Raw genomic sequence first — 20,125 nt, 5'->3', positions numbered from 1 at the left:
GGTGAAGGAATTATCCGAATGGAACGGAAATCGGTAGATGTGATGTACACGTACAGACCAAGAAATGATTACAGTTTCAGAAAAATTGGATGATTGATTCAAGAAAAAGTTTCACAAATGCATCACGTGAGTAACGTCTTGGCCAACGTCTTATACAAGCAGTTACTCGGCTTGGCATTGATTGATAGATTTGTTGGATGCATTCCTGATGAATGTCATTCAAAATTTTGTCGAGGTGTCAAGTTACGTCGTCAAAATCCTGGGCTGGTTGGAGTGCCCCACCCTTACTGCTCTAACCTTTCCCAATCGGAGAGGGATCCGGAGACCTTGCTACCCAAAGTAGGATCTGACAAGCACAAAGACAAGCGGTAGAAACTCTCGCCATTGGAGAGCGGGCATAATCTTACCTAAATGAAAACCCAGGCTTGTTAAGAGTGGCGCGGATGACAACCCAAGGGGTCCTGCTATGAAAAGGAATGGTATCCCAGACCATCACTCCTGTCTGTACGGACGAATGCGGGCGAGCGATAATCACTTTCGTAACCCATCACTGTCCGGGGCGTTATCAGACACGTCTTCTGCTTGGAATCTCATTGACTGGAGTAGAATTCAAGAATGAGATTTTCACTCTGCAGTGGAGTGTGCGCTGATATGAAACTTCCTAGCAGATTGAAACTGTGTGCCCGACCGAGACTCGAACTCGGGACATTTGCCTTTCGCGGGCAAGTGCTCTATCAACTGAGCTACCGAAGCACGACTCACGCCCGTTACTCACAGCTTTACTTCTGCCAGTACCTCGTCTCCTACCTTCCAAACTTTACAGAAGCTCTCCTGCGAACCTTGCAGAACTAGCACTCCTGAAAGAAAGGATGTTGCGGAGACATGGCTTAGCCACAGCCTGGGGGATGTTTCCAGAATGAGATTTTCACTCTGCAGCGGAGTGTGCGCTGATATGAAACTTCCTGGCAGATTTGCCTTTCGCGGGCAAGTGCTCTACCATATGAGCTACCGAAGCACGACTCACGTCCGGTACTCACAGCTTTACTTCTGCCAGTATCTCGTCTCCTACCTTCCAAACTTTACAGAAGCTCTCCTGCGAAACCTGCAGAACGACATGGAGTAGAGTTGTCTTCAGTGAGGAGTCTCGATGACCAGCGAAGTCGTGTCTAGAGATGTAGAATGGCGCGACAACACTCTGACCACTCTGATGTTCGCCTGCCATACGACTCGACAACCAGTAGTAATTTCTTGGAGTGCCACTTCATTTCATAGCCTTTGGTTGTCAGCCGCGGCACCCTTACAGCACAGCGATACGTCGACGATGTTCTACGTCCTGTTTCACTGCCCTTCGTGGCAAGCTATCCTCGGCTCACATTTGAGATAGATAATACCTGCCCGTAAGCTACGAGAGTTTTTACTGCTTGTTTAGACCTTTCCGAGGCCTGTCTTGGCCAGCAAGGTTGCCGAATCTTTCCCCTACTGAGTCCGTTTGGAGCATTGTGGTCAGGCCCCTCCAACCAGATCGGGTTTCTAACGATCTCAAGCACCAGTTGGACACAGCTGAACACGATATTCCTCGTAGTACATCAGACTAACTCAACTATTAATAACAAGCCGAATAACTGCTTATATTATGGCTAGAGGTGGAGCAACGTGTTACTGACTTGCTCAATTTGTGATGCTCTTTCTCATGAATAAATAATTCAGCTTTTTCTTCGATTACAATCATTTTTTTGCCTGTTCAAGAATTCCGTCCCGTTAGGACAATTCCTTCGTGACGCTCTTTCTTGATCCTGGAGCGAGTGAGTACATGGATTCTAGCGTTAATACTACACCCTTTACGTAAGATAATATCTGATAATGAGTGGATTATGACAGCAATCTAAATTTTCAAATTCTGTCAATAATTATATGAAATACTTAAACTAGAATTTTTATTGCCTCTAGAACCCGTTAGACAAGCAACCTGAAACTGGAACTGGGTGATTGGATGACCGACTTAACTGTTTTAGCCACTTAGCTCTAGAGATTCTCAGATCACTGAACAAACTCCAAAACACAGCTAATGCTGTTCGGGTTCTATCTGTTCGAGGTGTTAAAGAATAAACTGATGAGAAAGAAAGACGTATATCTTCAGAAATATACTATTTCTTGCATTGAAATAGCCAGAGAATTTTAGTAATCTCAATGTGAGCACCACGTGCAGCGCGGACGACGTGTGGGAGTTACACAATCTTCTGTTACACATTCACAATCATCGCCGCAGTAATCCAGTCATGCGGAGCTCCAACATTAGCCGCACTGGTTGTTTCACAACATCCTACCCCCCCCCCCTCCTTTCTCTATCAGATAGAATAGCAATGGAGCCAAGTGCGGCGCGCGTGCTGGCCACATCGTCAGTCCGCCTCTTCCAGAGGAGCGCTCACGGAATATGTCCATAATTTCACTCTGGACAGAAGCTTATTTCTGGAGTGGTGCTGCAACGTGTCGAAAATCACGCCTATATGCCGATGATGGCCTTATCGGATATGTTACGTCAGTGAAAAAGTGATCAGGCACAGGAAATGAAAACTCTCTTACCGTGGTTGGCTATGCACGTACAAGAGAATTATGAACTTTGGAAAGTAAGGGAAAGAAGTGGAAGTAAAGCTCTGAGCCCGTGTCATGAGGAGTCCCCGCATAGCTCAGTCGATAAGCGCACTGCCCGTGGAAGACGAGATGAGGGTCGAGGCTGGGTACAGAACTCAGTTCCGATCTTACCAAAACGTACGTCAGTCAGGGTGTTCTTTTCAGAACGAATGATTAAACTTTTCTTCTAAGCTATATAACATCAACTGGCTGTCATTGAAGGACAGCAACACGTTCTACTGAACTTTAATTCATGTTTTTCTTGCAGCAGCTCACTTATATGTTCCACCGGCGCTACGAAGTCGCTTCCGCACGAAGCGTATTTCTTCCTACTATTAAACATGGAGAAAAATGAGTCGTCAGTGAATCTACTAGGTGTGATGTCCCTCTAACGATAGTATATAAAGTTATCGAGTTGTGTACAATGAAATCGAAGTTACCAATTTAATTTTAAATTGTATTGAGTAAAGTGGAAAGTATGGACAATGAGATAGTGGAATTGGAATAGTACGGAAAAGACAAAAGCGATGTAACGGAATCTACAGTATGTTGAGTTCCCGAATATCCATCGTCAAGTAACTACACGACCAGAGAAAAGTTCCGCCATGCTGGTGGTATGCAGGACGGCAGTTCAAACGGCCCAAGTCGCACGGTAATGTCGCAGTCCGCCAGGTCCCAAGCTACGCCTTTACACAGCCGCACGAGACAAGACAAAGAGGGGGCCAACGGACGCCAGAAGCTGATCCTTTGCGGTATGTAACCGTACTAAGCTCTGCTACCCTCTCGAGCATTCTGTGTTTGAAAATTTCTGTACGAATCATAATGTACCGTTCTACAAATTCAAACAACCACCATGAACTAAAACGAGCACAGGCCAGAGTCCTCCACTTTCACCACAGTTGAGGAGCGTACGGACAAGCATCGACTCGTTCAGTTTGTGACAGACAGACCTGATTGGTAGACGTACTCTGATAGTATTCGTCGACTATGTATGTGATTGGTATGATGTGGATAAAGGTAGTTGTCTTTAGAGGCGTAAACATACAGTAACTCAGAATGAAATTTTCACTCTGCAGGAGAGTGTGTACTGATATGAAACTTCCTGGCAGATTAAAACTGTGTGCCATGGCGAGACTCGAACTGGGGATCTTTGCCTTTCGAGGGCAAGTGCTCTACCAACGGAGCTACCGATGCACGACTCATGACCCATCCTCATAGCTCCAGTTCCGCCACTACTTTGTCTCCTCCATTCCAAACTTCACAGAACCACTCTTGCATCATGTGCAGTGCCAATAGCAACAAACGGAGCAAATGGTGTCACAAAATTTGGATGTTTTCTGTGGGTAAGGCGCGGTTCCCTCATGTTTGTTAATCAAATGCCAAACATGGGACGATATTAATGCACTTTATGGCACTGTATATTTCGTACAGTGGAGGGACAGTTCGGTGAAGATGGTTGCTTGTATGAGAATCAAATGCACCCTGTCATAACCAAGCAACTGTGAGGCGCATGGGCAGTACCATTCCTGAAAGGGCCTCTCCTGTCCTGGAACATCTCTGAGATGAATTAGAATGTCGACTGCACTCCAGAATCCAGCGACCAACACCAATACCTTCTCTAATTTTAGCTTTTGAGGAACAGTGGGTTGCAATTCCTTCACAGACATTCAGTATCTCCAGAAAAGTTCAAGCCACATCATGAAGACGAAGCGCGTACACACGCCATATTAATGTCCATTAATAGAGTCCAGGTATATTTGACCAAATATTGTACAATCACCAGAATTATTTTAATGGAATATTATTATATGTTGTAACGCTGCCACTAGGCCACTAATTACGTTGACTGTATGAACCAGTGACCACCAGTGGGTGTTTCCTTTGTAATAGTAGTTCGCCACTCAACTGTAGTAGAGATGTGATGAGATTTCCAGATGAAGACTGGGTCTGTCGTCTCAAATTTCCTTGGTACCGACAGCAGAGACAGAAAAAGAGACGCAAGCAATCTTCAGGGTGGTGTGTGAGTTTTGCTTTAGAAACGCTACAACGCATTACAACAGTCACACCCCAACAGCTCATATTTCGACATTCTGATATGTGAAACGTACAAATATAGGAGTGACGTTCAATAATGATGAACTGACCAACACTCAAGCGAGTCGTTGTACGTCCTCCGCTGGAAGTGATGTGTCTCACAGATCACCGACAAAGGGTCATTAAACGTGATAAGAAATTGGTCTTCTGTAGTTCTAATTCTGTCTTCACTTTTCGCTCCACCTTGGTGGTTCAGTTACGAAATCGTCTTCTATTACTGGTAACTGGTTTTTGATGTTTGCCATTTCCCTAAATATTTCTTACCAACATTCAGATAATGCGTAGTAATCTCAATAAATATAGCACTTCCAACAGACCGTGGTCCACAGATATTCGTAAATTTGTGAATGGTCCCTGATATTGTTGAAATTACTTCTCATCACTTCCACAGTTAAACTAGCATACCACTTTAAAATAATAATAAGAGACGTTGAAAACATTTTACACTACTTTCCTTACAAAATGCTTGTGTTCCACAGTACATCCATTTACCATGGTTCGTACAACACCAACAAGAGAGAAGGGTTGTTGTTGTTATAGTTGTTGTGGTCTTCTGTCCAGAGACTGATTTGACGCAGCTCTCCATGCTACTTTATCCTGCACAAGCTTCTTCATCTCCGAATAACTAATGCAACCTACATTAGCGTTTAACTTCTTGTGTACCACAACATCACTAGCGGTGAAGCTCAAATGCTAAGGATGGAGAGAGAAATCAGCTGTTCCCTTGTCATAGGACTCAATCCAGTATCTTCCTTATTCCTGTAATCTGTAACATCTAAATGAAGGTGACCTGAATGGGAATTGAAACCCGCTCTTCCCGTGTGCCAATCAAGTGTAATAACCACTGTCTCATCACCATCTGTAACTTTTGCTACGTATTTCGACTGAAACAGAGATATTGTTCTATACAGTTTATTTGTTACATCAGTGAACAGAGCTACCAGAAAGATTTTGTGTATGACGCTGAAGGTTCCCGGCTTCCTCTTGCTCGTGTACTCACACTAAAACTTACACTGTAGATGTACTACCGATCACAAATATTGAAACAGCGTCAAGAAAAGAGGAAAGAGAATGAACTATTATTTACATGCACATACTAAGTCCTTGCACATACTATGTCCTTAATGCACATACTAAGAATTATGAAGTCCACAGGGATAAACCAGTGCATACAATAAATATGCAACGGAGCAGCCACACGTTGCAAAATAAGGCATATATCCGTTATGGTACAAAATAAAAATGACTCTTAATGTATCACTGACGAATTTGTTTCAGAGTAGCCTCCATCCAAATCCGAATTCAATCGTAAAAGGCATAAAGAAGACCTGTTAGGTCTCTATGGATTTCTTGATGAAATAGTCGTTGGCCAACTTTTCAGAGACACTGGATAGTCCGCGACAGACTATGAATTCCTGCAGTACCGTTCACGATAGTTCACTCAGTAGAATTACATAGTTTCACGTGCATACGTAATACGAGAAGCCAATAGAAGCTGATGTCATGAAACAGAGTAAGAGCTGGATCCGACTTTAAAAGTAGCACTAAGCTTCCTGAAATTATCGCTTTCGGAAGTTTTATCAGCCTAAGGGACGTAGTGTGCACGTAAATGAAACTCATGTCTCGATGCATTTAAGTTATACACTCCTGGAAATTGAAATAAGAACACCGTGAATTCATTGTCCCAGGAAGGGGAAACTTTATTGACACATTCCTGGGGTCAGATACATCACATGATCACACTGACAGAACCACAGGCACATAGCACAGGCAACAGAGCATGCACAATGTCGGCACTAGTACAGTGTATATCCACCTTTCGCAGCAATGCAGGCTGCTATTCTCCCATGGAGACGATCGTAGAGATGCTGGATGTAGTCCTGTGGAACGGCTTGCCATGCCATTTCCACCTGGCGCCTCAGTTGGACCAGCGTTCGTGCTGGACGTGAAGACCGCGTGAGACGACGCTTTATCCAGTCCCAAACATGCTCAATGGGGGACAGATCCGGAGATCTTGCTGGCCAGGGTAGTTGACTTACACCTTCTAGAGCACGTTGGGTGGCACGGGATACATGCGGACGTGCATTGTCCTGTTGGAACAGCAAGTTCCCTTGCCGGTCTAGGAATGGTAGAACGATGGGTTCGATGACGGTTTGGATGTACCGTGCACTATTCAGTGTCCCCTCGACGATCAGCAGTGGTGTACGGCCACTGTAGGAGATCGCTCCCCACACCATGATGCCGGGTGTTGGCCCTATGTGCCTCGGTCGTATGCAGTCCTGATTGCGGCGCTCACCTGCACGGCGCCAAACACGCATACCACCATCATTGGCTCCAAGGCAGAAGCGACTCTCATCGCTGAAGACGACACGACTCCATTCGTCCCTCCATTCACGCCTGTCGCGATACCACTGGAGGCGGGCTGCACGATGTTGGGGCGTGAGCGGAAGACGGCCTAACGGTGTGCGGGACCGTAGCCCAGCTTCATGGAGACGGTTGCGAATGGTCCTCGCCGATACCCCAGGAGCAACAGTGTCCCTAATTTGCTGGGAAGTGGCGGTGCGGTCCCCTACGGCACTGCGTAGGATCCTACGGTCTTGGCGTGCATCCGTGCGTCGCTGCGATCCGGTCCCAGGTCGACGGGCACGTGCACCTTCCACCGACCACTGGCGACAACATCGATGTACTGTGGAGACCTCACGCCCCACGTGTTGAGCAATTCGGCGGTACGTCCACCCGGCCTCCCGCATGCCCACTATACGCCCTCGCTCAAAGTCCGTCGACTGCACATACGGTTCACGTCGCGGCATGCTACCAGTGTTAAAGACTGCGATGGAGCTCCGTATGCCACGGCAAACTGGCTGACACTGACGGCGGCGGTGCACAAATGCTGCGCAGCTAGCGCCATTCGACGGTCAACACCGCGGTTCCTGGTGTGTACGCTGTGCCGTGCGTGTGATCATTGCTTGTACAGCCCTCTCGAAGTGTCCGGAGCAAGTATGGTGGGTCTGACACACCGGTGTCAATGTGTTATTTTTTCCATTTCCAGGAGTGTAGTTCGCTTGAAATGTCGGTCATTAATTTCATTTCAGTGATATTCATCAACAAAATAGGAGGAAAACTGTATATAAAACTGTTAACTGGGATATAATAAAAATAAAGTATTTATGTTTTTCTAGTATCGAACTTAAAGCGACAAAAAGTTGTGTACGGTCCTTCGTTCGCCTCTAATAGAATTTTGTTGGAAGAACAATAGTTTCACAAAAACTGGATGGTATGTAGTGTTGATCGGGTCACTTGGCGTAAAAGAGAAAGTTGCTTCTTCGGAATCCAGACGTCATTCTATCAAGATACGACGCACTTGCACGGCGCCATTACTTCTTGATGGAAAAGTGAGCCATGGTTTATGTGTCAGCAGGATATATTGAAACGGACTATTGTTTCCTCCATTCGCTGAAAAGCAAGGGGATACATGTGGTCCAGTGTTTGGCTTAATCTGTCGGAACACGTTCGCGTCTTCTTCCAGCTACTCTTTAGCCGTTAATTTGAGGATATCCTTCTCCCCAACGCAAAAATGCAAGGCGTCAGCACATTCGAACACACTGGTTTTGGAACAAGAGTATTTGGCTGTTACGTTTGACACATCATTGTTTTCATGTATTCCGACGTGTCTTGGAGATCAATGTGCGGCGTTGCTGGTTTCTATGTTGGTAGCTGCTTACTGCATAATGTCAACCGGCGTACTGTCAATGACAATTGTTCCACCTACCTCAGCACAGCGTCTAGTCACCAACCCGCTTCTCTGCAACGTGAGTACTCTCCAGACGATGTTAAAAGCGGCGTTGAAGAAAACAATCGCCCATACTTACATTTGTAGAGTCCGCAAAACCTCGGTAGCTACATGTCCTGTAATATCTTATAACAAAGTTTCGGGAGTAGGGTGATTCCTTCATCTTTTAAGAAAGATATCAAAATGAGGCACAATTTCTTTATTTCCTTGAGAAGCAAAACTAAACAGGTACTATCTGCCCACATTTGCACTACAGGCTAATGTCACTGATCCTCAGCTCACAGTTAATACAGTTTCGTACACATGCAAGACAGCCGGAAATGTACATAAGTTTTAGCTGGATTATTACGCGATTCCACAGTCTATAATCTGCTACAATATGTGCGTTAACGTTCGGTACTTTTCAGTGGATTCTTTAAAAGAAGTTGTTCGCCCAAAAAATGTTTCGTATTTGAATACTGAACATGCCAAGCGGTATTTCACTACAGAAAGGCCAAGAGTTCACACGCGTTTATCCCTCCAACAAATAACTTCGGAGCGCTAAAATTTTCACGATCTGTCCGTAAATGCATCTGCTTTCGCGGCTATAAAAACCGAACTCGAAATAACAGTACCTTCTTCATTTTACATATAACCTTTTTCGGACACATTCAACATGACCTGCGCGTCCGACAGCGAGACCACCACTGCCCAATGCCCTTGGTTACAGAGCATATACTACTTCATAGAGCGCAGGAAAGACTTCACTCTCATTGGTTGATCAATTAAACAGCCAATCATATCAATCTTTCAAGATCAAATTCACACCTAAATTGTTTTACTCCAATCAACATTCTCAGATTCATTTACGTCATTTCAAGCTGAAAACTAATTAGGAAATAACTTTAGAAGAGCATTACTCTACAGATAACTATTCTGGCTGTCTTGGACATACGTCATCAGCAAGCAAGGAGAATTACAGCTTTCTTTGCAACAGCCTGTTGGACACTTTCCCATAACCAAGTTACATAATGTTTAACAGGAGACAATAATGAATCTTTACATAAGTCCCGCATACACACTCTCATTTACTCTCATTTATTCACACAAAAAACAAATAGTTCTCAAATGAATATTGACTCTTACTGAAGTTTGTATTATGAAAACGAAAAATTTTGAACGTTATTTAATTACAAAAGAATCTAACACACTGGCGTAACATTTTGTAAGCTTCTGTATTAATTCCAAATGATAGTAGAAGACAAACTGTTATGCATCCGAACTGACTTTAATCTTACTAGTGTCGGTTCCTGGTATTCTCGGTAGTTTTCTCTAATGTTGAAAGTACCCCACCAGAAAGCTGAGATTTTGCAACCAGATTCTTTTTAATAACAAAAGGCTACATATTAAGTTTTATCAAAATTGAATAATATTTAGTATAGCTTATTTAGATTCTTCGGGACTCGAAACTTCCCACGGCCGTGCTAGCGACAGGTGCGAGTGAATCACGCCGTGATACAAGCGGCTGTCACCGCCACCGGCTCCAAAGCTACGAGCCCGTACTGCATTAGAACACTATTGCGGATTGACTCGCAAGGTTACAAATGGAGTGATACTTACTCCACAATTCATAGGAACGGAGATATCCTGGACAAAATACGCTACACGGCCAGCAGGTCACAAATGCCAGTGGTACGTCAAAGAATGCTGACAACTCTTCTAGTTGAGAACAACGAGGATCTCTTAAATGTTCAAAATTTCCCGGGTTCGATTCCCGGCGAGGTCAGGGATTTTCTCTGCCTCGTGTTGACTGGGTATTGTGTGCTGTCCTTAGGTTAGTTAGGTTTAAGTAGTTCTAAGTTCTAGGGGACTGATGACCATAGATGTTAAGTCCCATAATGCTCAGAGCCATTTGAACCATTTGTTAAAAATAAGTCTACTAAATCCGGTAGTTAGGTATGGTCCTAACCGAGCAGCCAACTAAAGCCGTTATTTCGAGCTGTCAGTGTATACCATTGAAACATGACTGTCTCTAGATAAAGCTTAAATAAATGTACATTTTTCTACAAAATACAGGGCTATCACAAATGATTGAAGCGATTTCATAAATTCACTGTAGCTCCATTCGTTGACATATGGTCACGACACTCTACAGATACGTAGAAAAACTCATAAAGTTTTGTTCGGCTGAAGCTGCACTTCAGGTTTCTGCCGCCAGAGCGCTCGAGAGCGCAGTGAGACAAAATGGCGACAGGAGCCGAGAAAGCGTATGTCGTGCTTGAAATGCACTCACATCAGTCAGTCATAACAGTGCAACGACACTTCAGGGCGAAGTTCAACAAAGATCCACCAACTGCTAACTCCATTCGGCGATGGTATGCGCAGTTTAAAGCTTCTGGATGCCTCTGTAAGGGGAAATCAACGAGTCGGCCTGCAGTGAGCGAAGAAACGGTTGAATGCGTGCGGGCAAGTTTCACGCATAGTGATGTGAAAGATTCAGTGTTTAAACCTCCTCTACCAAGAAACGTGCCAGAACTGCGAGCTCACATCAACAATGCTTACGAAGTCATTGATGGGGACATGCTGCGCCGAGTGTGGGAGGAACTTGTTTATCGGCTTGATGTCTGCCGAATCAGTAACGGGGCACATATCGAACATTTGTGAATGCCTTAAAAAACTTTTTGAGTTTTTGTATGTGTGTGCAAAGCATTCTGAAAATATCTCAAATAATAAAGTTATTGTAGAGCTGTGAAATCGCTTCAATCATTTGTAATAACCCTGTACATTGCACTCAGCTTCTTATACACGAATAACTCACAGAGTCATTCTGGATCTTCTGATCAGCTTAGACATTTGCTTGCTCCAACACTGCGGAGGAAAATATTGTTACGTATAGTATTCTCTCCGAAGTGCTTTTATATCCGGATTGCTTTTTGTGGAGCAACATCTTAGGGTAGGAACTTCAACGCAAATTGTAGTCTAGCTGTCACCCGATACATCCTCCATAAAATTGTAACAAACGGTCTCCCTCTACGCCACAGATTCTTCCATTATGCCATTTTAAAGTATCCATAGAGTTCCGCAGATGTGGTAACCATGTGAACTTTTAATTAAATATCTGTTGAGTATCAGGGTTGAATCATTAAATTTGCGCACAGTCCCACGAAAATGTAATTCTCACATTAAGAGTGCAACAGACAGAGTTGAAATGAGAGTATACGGCTTTATCTGCCGAAAACGCAGATTGTTCATTCTTATAGCCGCTGTAACGTCGACCGTAATTGACGGACTGCGATTACGAGCTGGAGGAGGAGCAAAACCAACACATATAATTTTATGGGTTCATGTAAAACCCTTTAAATGAGTTCGCTGTCGCCTTTGACTGTTAATATTACTGTATTAATACGTTCCACGATTGTTGTTTCAGCCATTGAGCCATTTAAAAACACACCAATTAAGTGCTTTACCATACGTCAAAATTTAAAAAAAGAAAAAAGGAAAGACAAGAAGACAGCAAATTACATGCCATCGTCTACAATATAATACTTTTACACTACCAGATACTTTTAAAATTTTGACATATGCTACTGCACGAAATTAGGTCGCATAAAAATGATCCAAATAAAATTATTATCATTAAAAACTGCAAATAAAGTCAAACTGACAGTGAAAGATGACAATGATTTCCTTTAAAAGAACTGTTCTTCACAATCTCCTTCTTCAGTCCGGTTGTAGGATTAATGTCATTCAAGGCAATAACACTTACTGTCTTCCCCTGAGGCATAGCATTCCCTTGCATAATTTTGTTCGAAAGCGTCTTTGATATCAGACATGGAATCACGAAGCTGCAAGGAAGAGTTTTGATAAAGTTGGAAACCTTCCTAGGTAGACCGACCTGTGAAATAACGTGTGTGTGTGTGTGTGTGTGTGTGTGTGTGTGTGTGTGTGTGTTCTGCATCTCCTCCTAATCCAGTGCACCGCTTTCAGCCAAAATTGGTACACGTATCTCTAAATAACAGTCAGCAATTGCTGTGGGGGTAAGAACCACCTAATATTACACTTCAGGCGATATGGCGTCATAAATAATGAGATATACTATGTGATCAGAAGGATCCGGACAACCACAAAACATACGTTTTTTTATATTAGGTACATTGCGTTGCCACCTACTGCCAGGCACTTCATATCAGGGTGCTCAGTAGTCATCAGACATTGTGCGAGAGAAGAATGGGGCGCTCCGCGGAACTCACGGACTTCGAACGTGGTCAGGTGATTGGATGCCACTTGTGTTATACGTGTGTACGCAAGATTTCCACGCTCCTAAACATCCCTAGGTCCACTGTTCCCGATGTGATAGTGAAGTGGGAACGTGAAAGGACACGTACAGCACAAAAGCCTACAGGCCGACCTCGTCTGTTGACTGACAGAGACCGCCGACATTTGAGGAAGGTCGTAATGTGTAATAGGCGGACATCTATCCAGATCATCACACAGGAATTCCAAACTGCATCAGGATCCACTGCAAGTACTATGAAAGTTGGACGGGAGGTGAGAAAAGTTGGATGTCATGGTCGAGCGGCTGCTCATAAGCCCCACATCAAGGCGGTAAATGCCAAACGACGCCTCGCTAGGTAATAGGAGCGTAAGCACTGGACGATTGAACAGTGTGAAAATGTGTGGAGTGACGAATAACGACGGTACACAATGTGGCGATCCGATGGCAGGGTGTGGGTATGGCGAATGTCCGGTGAACGTCGCCTGCCAGTGTGTGTAGTGCCAACAGTAAAATTTGGAGGTGGTGGTATTATGGAGTGGTCGTGTTTTTCATGGAGGGGCTTGTACCCCTTGTTGTTTGGCGTGGCGTTATCAAAGCACAGGCCTATACTCATGTTTTAAGCACCTTTTTGCTTCCCATTGCTGATCAGCAATTTGGGGATGGCGACTACATCTTTCAACACGATCGAGCACCTGTTCATAATGTACGGCCTGTTGCGAAGTTGTTACATGACAATGACATCATTGTAATGGCCTGGCCTACACAGAGTCCTGTCCTGAATCTTATAGAACACCTTTGGGATGTTTTGGGATTCCGACTTCGTGCCTTACAACACCGACCGACATCAATACCTCTCCTCTGTGGCCGGCCAGAGTGGCCGTGCGGTTCTAGGCGCTACAGTCGCAGGTTCGAATCCTGCCGCGGGCATGGATGTGTGTGATGTCCTTAGGTTAGTTAGGTTTAATTAGTTCTAAGTTCTAGGCGACTGATGACCTCAGAAGTTAAGTCGCATAGTGCTCAGAGACACTTTCTCCTCAGTGGAGCTCTCCGTGAAGAATGGAGTGCCATTCCCCAAGAAATCCTCCAGCACCTGATTGAACGTATGTCTGCGAGAGTGGAAGCTGTCGTCAAGGCCAATGCCATATTGAATTCCAGCATTACCGATGGAAGGCGCAACGAACTTTTAAGTCATTTTCAACCAGGTATCCGGATGCTTTTGATCACATTGTATACGTGAAAAACTGCTGCATCATGAACGACTTTTAAATTTATTATTTCTTCGCTACTTAAGTCTATTCGCAACATATTCGCAGTACCCATATATACCGCTGAATGTAGTTTCGTAAATATACCATTGTACGATACATAGTTCAAGAGACATGACATCACGAACATGCATGAAAAAATGCAGTATCACGCATGAAGTTTTAATACACCTACGCTTTACTAATAACACACTCCCACAGGCGAGTCGCTGAAGGAAATCCATTACAGCTGGCAGCATTTTTGGCTGCTTTCAACTGCGAAGCTCAAATGTCAGTGCGCGAAGCAATATCCGTTTATACAGCTATGAAGAGGGGATGCCATAGCGACTTCTTCCTTCTTTGTTCTAAAAAAAAACATTTCTTGCTTTACAATATTAGTAATCTGAAGTGTTTGTTCTGTGACGTTGTCTTTTTTCTCACTGTTTCAGTATACATCGTTGAAGGAATCCACTTTCATATGACGTCATAATGGACATAATATTTACGACGTTTGTCGCACGCTTTTTACGTCACTCGCCAAAGCCAACGACTTTTATCGAAGAGTCCTCTTTATCACATGGGTTGCGGAAAATGTGTTATTTGCTCGTTTAGGAAGGGCTACAATACCAGCGTTCTTCTATGAATGAGATTGTACTTTCTGCGTGATTAAAAGGTCATGAATATCCTTTTGTTGTGTATCCAACTGTTACAGTACATCATAGTGGATAGCATCCGGAGTAAGCAGACGAGGTTGGTTCCAATTACACCCTGAGCTTGATGGTTACATTCCTCTCAGATGTTGGAACACATGTTCCTGTGGCCTCTTCACGCCTGGTATGATGCAAACTTCTTGTCAGTAAACTCTGTAAACAGTTCAGTTAAAGACACCTGTATTACAGGATTGAGGTTGAGCGTGATTATGCAGTCATATTCTTATCAACCAAAATATTTCGGCATATTTGTCCCGTCATTTGTGGGTCTTGTTACATTCAAATCTGGAAAGTATACGATACATTACGTTTTTCGTGATAATTACGTGAGTATCAAACACTTGATAAGTGTTCTGATCATTTCCCTATTCTCTGTACGATTAGATTTTGTCGGACTGTCTTTAAATAATCATATAACTCGCTCCTGTAAGAACACGACTTTTTTAAGCTGGCTGATGAGCTTGTAAATTCCCTTTTCCGTAAATATAATAACAGTCCGTGGAAATATTTCACTGCAATATCGTCGTCAGTACTTACACTTCTTCTAGTAGCTCTTGTCCCCATCTACCTGTTCCTGTATTGCAGCTACAGGGCACAAAAAACGGTGGGAGATTTTTTGTAAACTTCACTCATGGTTGAGCTTCCAAAATACGATTTTTATAATACTGATGGTGCACGATTACTGTAGAAATAAACTGTTTTCCTGACTGTTATGTTGTCTCACTTTAACTTTTTTTACTTTCTTTCGTTTTCTCAAGTTTGTCCTACTCCTTTCTTATGTTTGTTCAGGGGTCGAAATAGTGTTATCATATTCTTTAAAGGTTCTTGAATTATATTCCTCAAAGTTTTCCACGATACATAAATAAACAATGAGCTGGACAGAGGTTACACATTTTTGACATATGATATAGAAATATATTAATAATAGTGAAATGGGAAATATCTTGAAATCTTCTTGACTGATTTACCTCAAATTCTGACTGAATACGTTAATGGAAATAGGCTATATATTTTATAATAGGAACTATATATGTAATATAAAAAAGGGAAACGTTGTCAGCAAAAATATCGAAAGGTACTTGGCTGATTTACCTCAAGTTCTTACACGATATGTTAATAAACATTCAGACAGGCATATGTTATATCTTTTTAAATAACTTGGTACAGGTTTACTGTTAAAATCCTTCTGCTTTGCTGCGCTGTATCATGAAAATGTGCTGCTTCGTTTTCTTCCTCGCAGACAGTTTTTATTACGATAGCCGGTTACGTAAATCGTTAAACAAATTGTTTCTCCCTTGTATATCTTCTTTCTTCTTACACACAATTTTAAACAAAAATCGTTTTTCGCGACAATGTGCAAGTTTGTCCTCTCCATCGCCATTGGTTTTACACAAAACAGCGAAGATATATTGCGGGTTATCGGCTTGTGATTAGAATACTGCTACAGAATCCAAATAATCTGAAACTTTGAAATTGAAGAATACTCAGTGTTGAAGAACACTCAGTATAATGTCGTTTATTGAAACTAAACTACACTTCTCGAACAATCACTATATACACACAAAGAAAACAAATAAGATGTAGACGACTATTCATCAGGAGCGTCGGAGAGGTCCGTCGGAGCTGGTCCTAGCTCGCCGAGGAACTGGCTGTACTGCTGCTGCGCTGGCCTTATAAAACCGGCGGAGGCCGGCGGAGTACTCCAACATTCCATTCATCTGCGAGGCGACATCCGCAGAAAAAGGTTCGCATTAGTCTGTAGCAAGTTCTGTTTATTTTGAAGAATTGTTTTCCTCTTGGTTGAGCCTGCAAGTGCTTGTGTTTGTTATATGGTACACAGGGGTGTCTTGAGTGTAGTCTGCCTGGCAGGGGCCGTCTGTGGCAGATGTAACAGAAATCCTACCCATTCGGAGATTAAAACTATGCTACATATTGTAAGCAAATCTATTATCGTCACAGATCAGCAGCTGGACTGTTCTCTCTCATATCCCTTGTACCAATGAGCCCAAACTATTTACCCATTCATTTTAAGGTACTTCAGTTCCTAGTCTAAGTTAGTTTTAAATTACAATAAACATGTCTCAAGTTCAGAGAGAGAGAGATAGGAGGTCCGAAAGTGGCGGAAGAAATGAACATATAGAGAGGGGAGTGGAAGATGGGCGGAGTGAGAGAGGGAAGGCGATGCATAGTGCGAGGGTGGGACGGGAGGACATGGACGAAAATAGTGGAAGAGTGCAGGAGATGGGCAGCCGGGAAATGGCGGGAAGAGGAATTTGGGATGTATATATACAGCTCCATACATTAGCAATAGCGAAGCATTATCGGGTCCGCTGGTAATTAACAAACTGTATTCCTTCTACTGTTGCTTTCTTTGTGTGGAAGCTTACAACCATGCGGTTTCAGAATCAGAAAAAAAAGAATATATTATAAAGACACCTTATAAATATTATGTGGATCAGCCTTTTGACTGTATGCTCCTTCGGGTGGACCAGAAACACCGAAATCATTGACAATCACCATAACCATGACTGCTGATTCTCCTCTTACAATTCTTGACACAAGCCACGTCGAAGGAGGGAACATTTGGCTCATTGACGTCTGATATTTTCTCAGCAGAATTAAGGTCAAGTTATCTTCAAGACCACTAAAGATCTATCGTTTCTGCGGAGCATTTCTGAAACGGTTCTGACCCATTTCGGAAAATACCGAAGGTACAGACGGGTTGTTAGGCACCTTAGAAAAATGAGCAGCTATACGTAACACAACGGTATGTTGCTGCAGTGTTCTCCGTTGGGAGGCGGTGGAAGTCTCCATATCGTCCTGGTAAACATTCTTCACGAAATAATACCTCAAACATTTCCATTAACGGCGTCATTTTCGCAAGTGGGATGCATCGCTTGATGGGATCTCCGACACATTGTATCCTACCAACAGTACATATCAGTCTCATTCGTGCAAGCAATAGTCATCCGTATTATGATTCATGTGTCCATGCTGACCTCTGCACATAGCAAAGTACTGCAAATAGATAGACATGTGTGACGTACTGACTTCTGTTGTACTCCATAACGGCGAAATTATTCTGGTGATATGGCTGTTTACAGGTTGTGATTGCCCAGCAATGAATTATTGTGTGATTTCTGCGCTGTCAGCCGTCGATCCAGTGGTGGAGTCGGGGAAAGTTGAAGGTGATTCTTATCATAGACACATTGTTGCACATGGCACTCGACAGAGGGTACGAAAATTCTCCCCAAAACTAGGCACTGATGTTAGGTACTTCACAAGGAAGCTTATGAACATTCTGGTGTCTGTACGACCTAGGCAGTGTTGATTTGGCAGGAATAAAGCCACAGTACTTGACTCCTGGCAGTAGCGGTCACGCAAGGAAAGGTCGCAAGAAGACTGGGCTTTGGTAAGCCACATGGAATCACCAAGAGGGAAGACCGTCGTCTTCAGTGAATGGCTATGGGGCATCGTATCACAAACCACTGCCATTTGCGGCTTCATTGTTGTCAAGTGAGAGGCCATTGGAGGGCAGATGTTTTCTCATGGATCCGGTTGTGCATTGGTGCCAGTGATGACCGTGTGTTAGGTGGAGGCCAGGTCTACGGCCTGGGACACCGGTCCTGCACTTGAGTTGTAATCTTGGGTGCGATGTCGTATGACAGCGGGAGCACTTTCAAGGTTATTCCACCCATCCTGACTTCATAAATTACGCATCGACGTATTAAGCTGATATTCATGAACGGCATACCAGAGGACGTTTTCCAACACAGTAACGCTCCCCCACGTACCGTTGCTGTAATCCAACAAGCTGTACAGAGTGTCGACATGTTGCCTTGCCTTGGTCGACAACCAGATGTGTCTCTAATAGAGCATGTATGGAACAACATCGGACAACCACCCCCGGCATCATCCTAGACCAGCAATAACCGTCCCTGTATTGACGGACCAAGTGGAACAGGCATGGAAATCCATCCAAAAACTGACATCCGTCACCTGTAAACACAATACATGGTGCACGTTAGCATGCTTGCAATCAGTATTCTGGAGGTTACACTGCTTATTAATGTACCAACATTTCACATTTACAATGACTTTTCTCGCGTATACATTAACCTGTGAACTTGCTTTAATTTAAATGTGTTATCTAGACAAATGAATTCCCTTGTTTTTGCTTTAGGGATTTTTTTTTCGGGAAAGTAAATCTTATGATGTTGCGGACTGTCGTAAAGCGTAACGTTGTGCCAACACACTCTTTCACAAAAAAACTCCTCTGTGTCTCTTCGAGGCACAGTATACCGACGCCCATTTGCCTCGCTGTAGTATTTTTGTCTTAATTCCTACAATAAATAGCCACTGAATACCTGTAACAGATGTGGAGCTACAAGGTTTACTGTGAGACAAAACACCTAGGTCCGGCGGAATTACAATTTTTCTATACAGAAATTCCACGCAAAAATACGTTTTAACGGAAAATAGGAAGATTTACAGCAAATACAGTGTCGTGTTTCTATCTTCTCCAGAAAGTACTGCTCGTGGCCGCCTTGATGCAGAACACACATCCCCAACAGTGTTTCAGTCACATGACCTGCTAATGCTAACAGTGACAGGCGCTACAGGGGGTCTCTGGCCTCTATCCGTCAGTCAATTGCTTTTGGGTGAACAAAAAAGTGCGTCTGATATGTAAGAATAAAATATTGAGTCCAATGCGTTATTAATTAACTTTTATTTATTCAGTTCGCTTGTCCATTCAGCCAGTTTCTTTGAGAGCCAATTAACTCACAAGCAGTCAAGTAACGGATACTTAAATACTATCTGTGGTGGAGCTTCGATATGCAACGTGCTTTCATTACTGTTGAGTTAGAGCAGATGGCTAACAAAATTCAAGGACCTCGAGGAATGAGAGTTAGTGAACTTTCAAGAAACACTGCTGAAGTAAGAAGCAAACTGAATAATCATAATTCATATATTTCAGCAGAGCCGCTCCTTTCCTGTCGAACTATGGAGTCCGAAGCACATTAATTACAGAATGTAGCCCATGATTAGTCGTTGACTAAGTTTTATCAGGCACGATCTTAATATTCTTCCATTTCATCAAATTGTGCGCTAAGCCTTCGCCCGGGAGGCTGATACGTCACATACCACTGTCCAGGTCTAGAATTTTCGTAATGCTGCCCACCTCTCCCTAATACACCTTAAAATTTGTCATTCCCCTAGGGGCCGTTAAGTTTTCCTGATGTCTACTGTATGGGTACGTCAGAGTCATGATGGGTTACCAATATAGTATGGCTGTACCAGTGACGGGTTTTATATCTACGTTCAGAACCAGCTACGTAGTTCCACAGGAGCAAGTTCTTTCCACTTTCAGTTGGGCTTCGTTTATTGAGTAGCTCTATCTGGA

Source organism: Schistocerca serialis, chromosome 1 (assembly GCF_023864345.2).
Source record: "Schistocerca serialis cubense isolate TAMUIC-IGC-003099 chromosome 1, iqSchSeri2.2, whole genome shotgun sequence".
NCBI lineage: Eukaryota > Metazoa > Arthropoda > Insecta > Orthoptera > Acrididae > Schistocerca > Schistocerca serialis.
The sequence above is the reverse complement of the archived record's forward strand: the minus strand, read 5'-3'. Positions refer to the sequence as shown.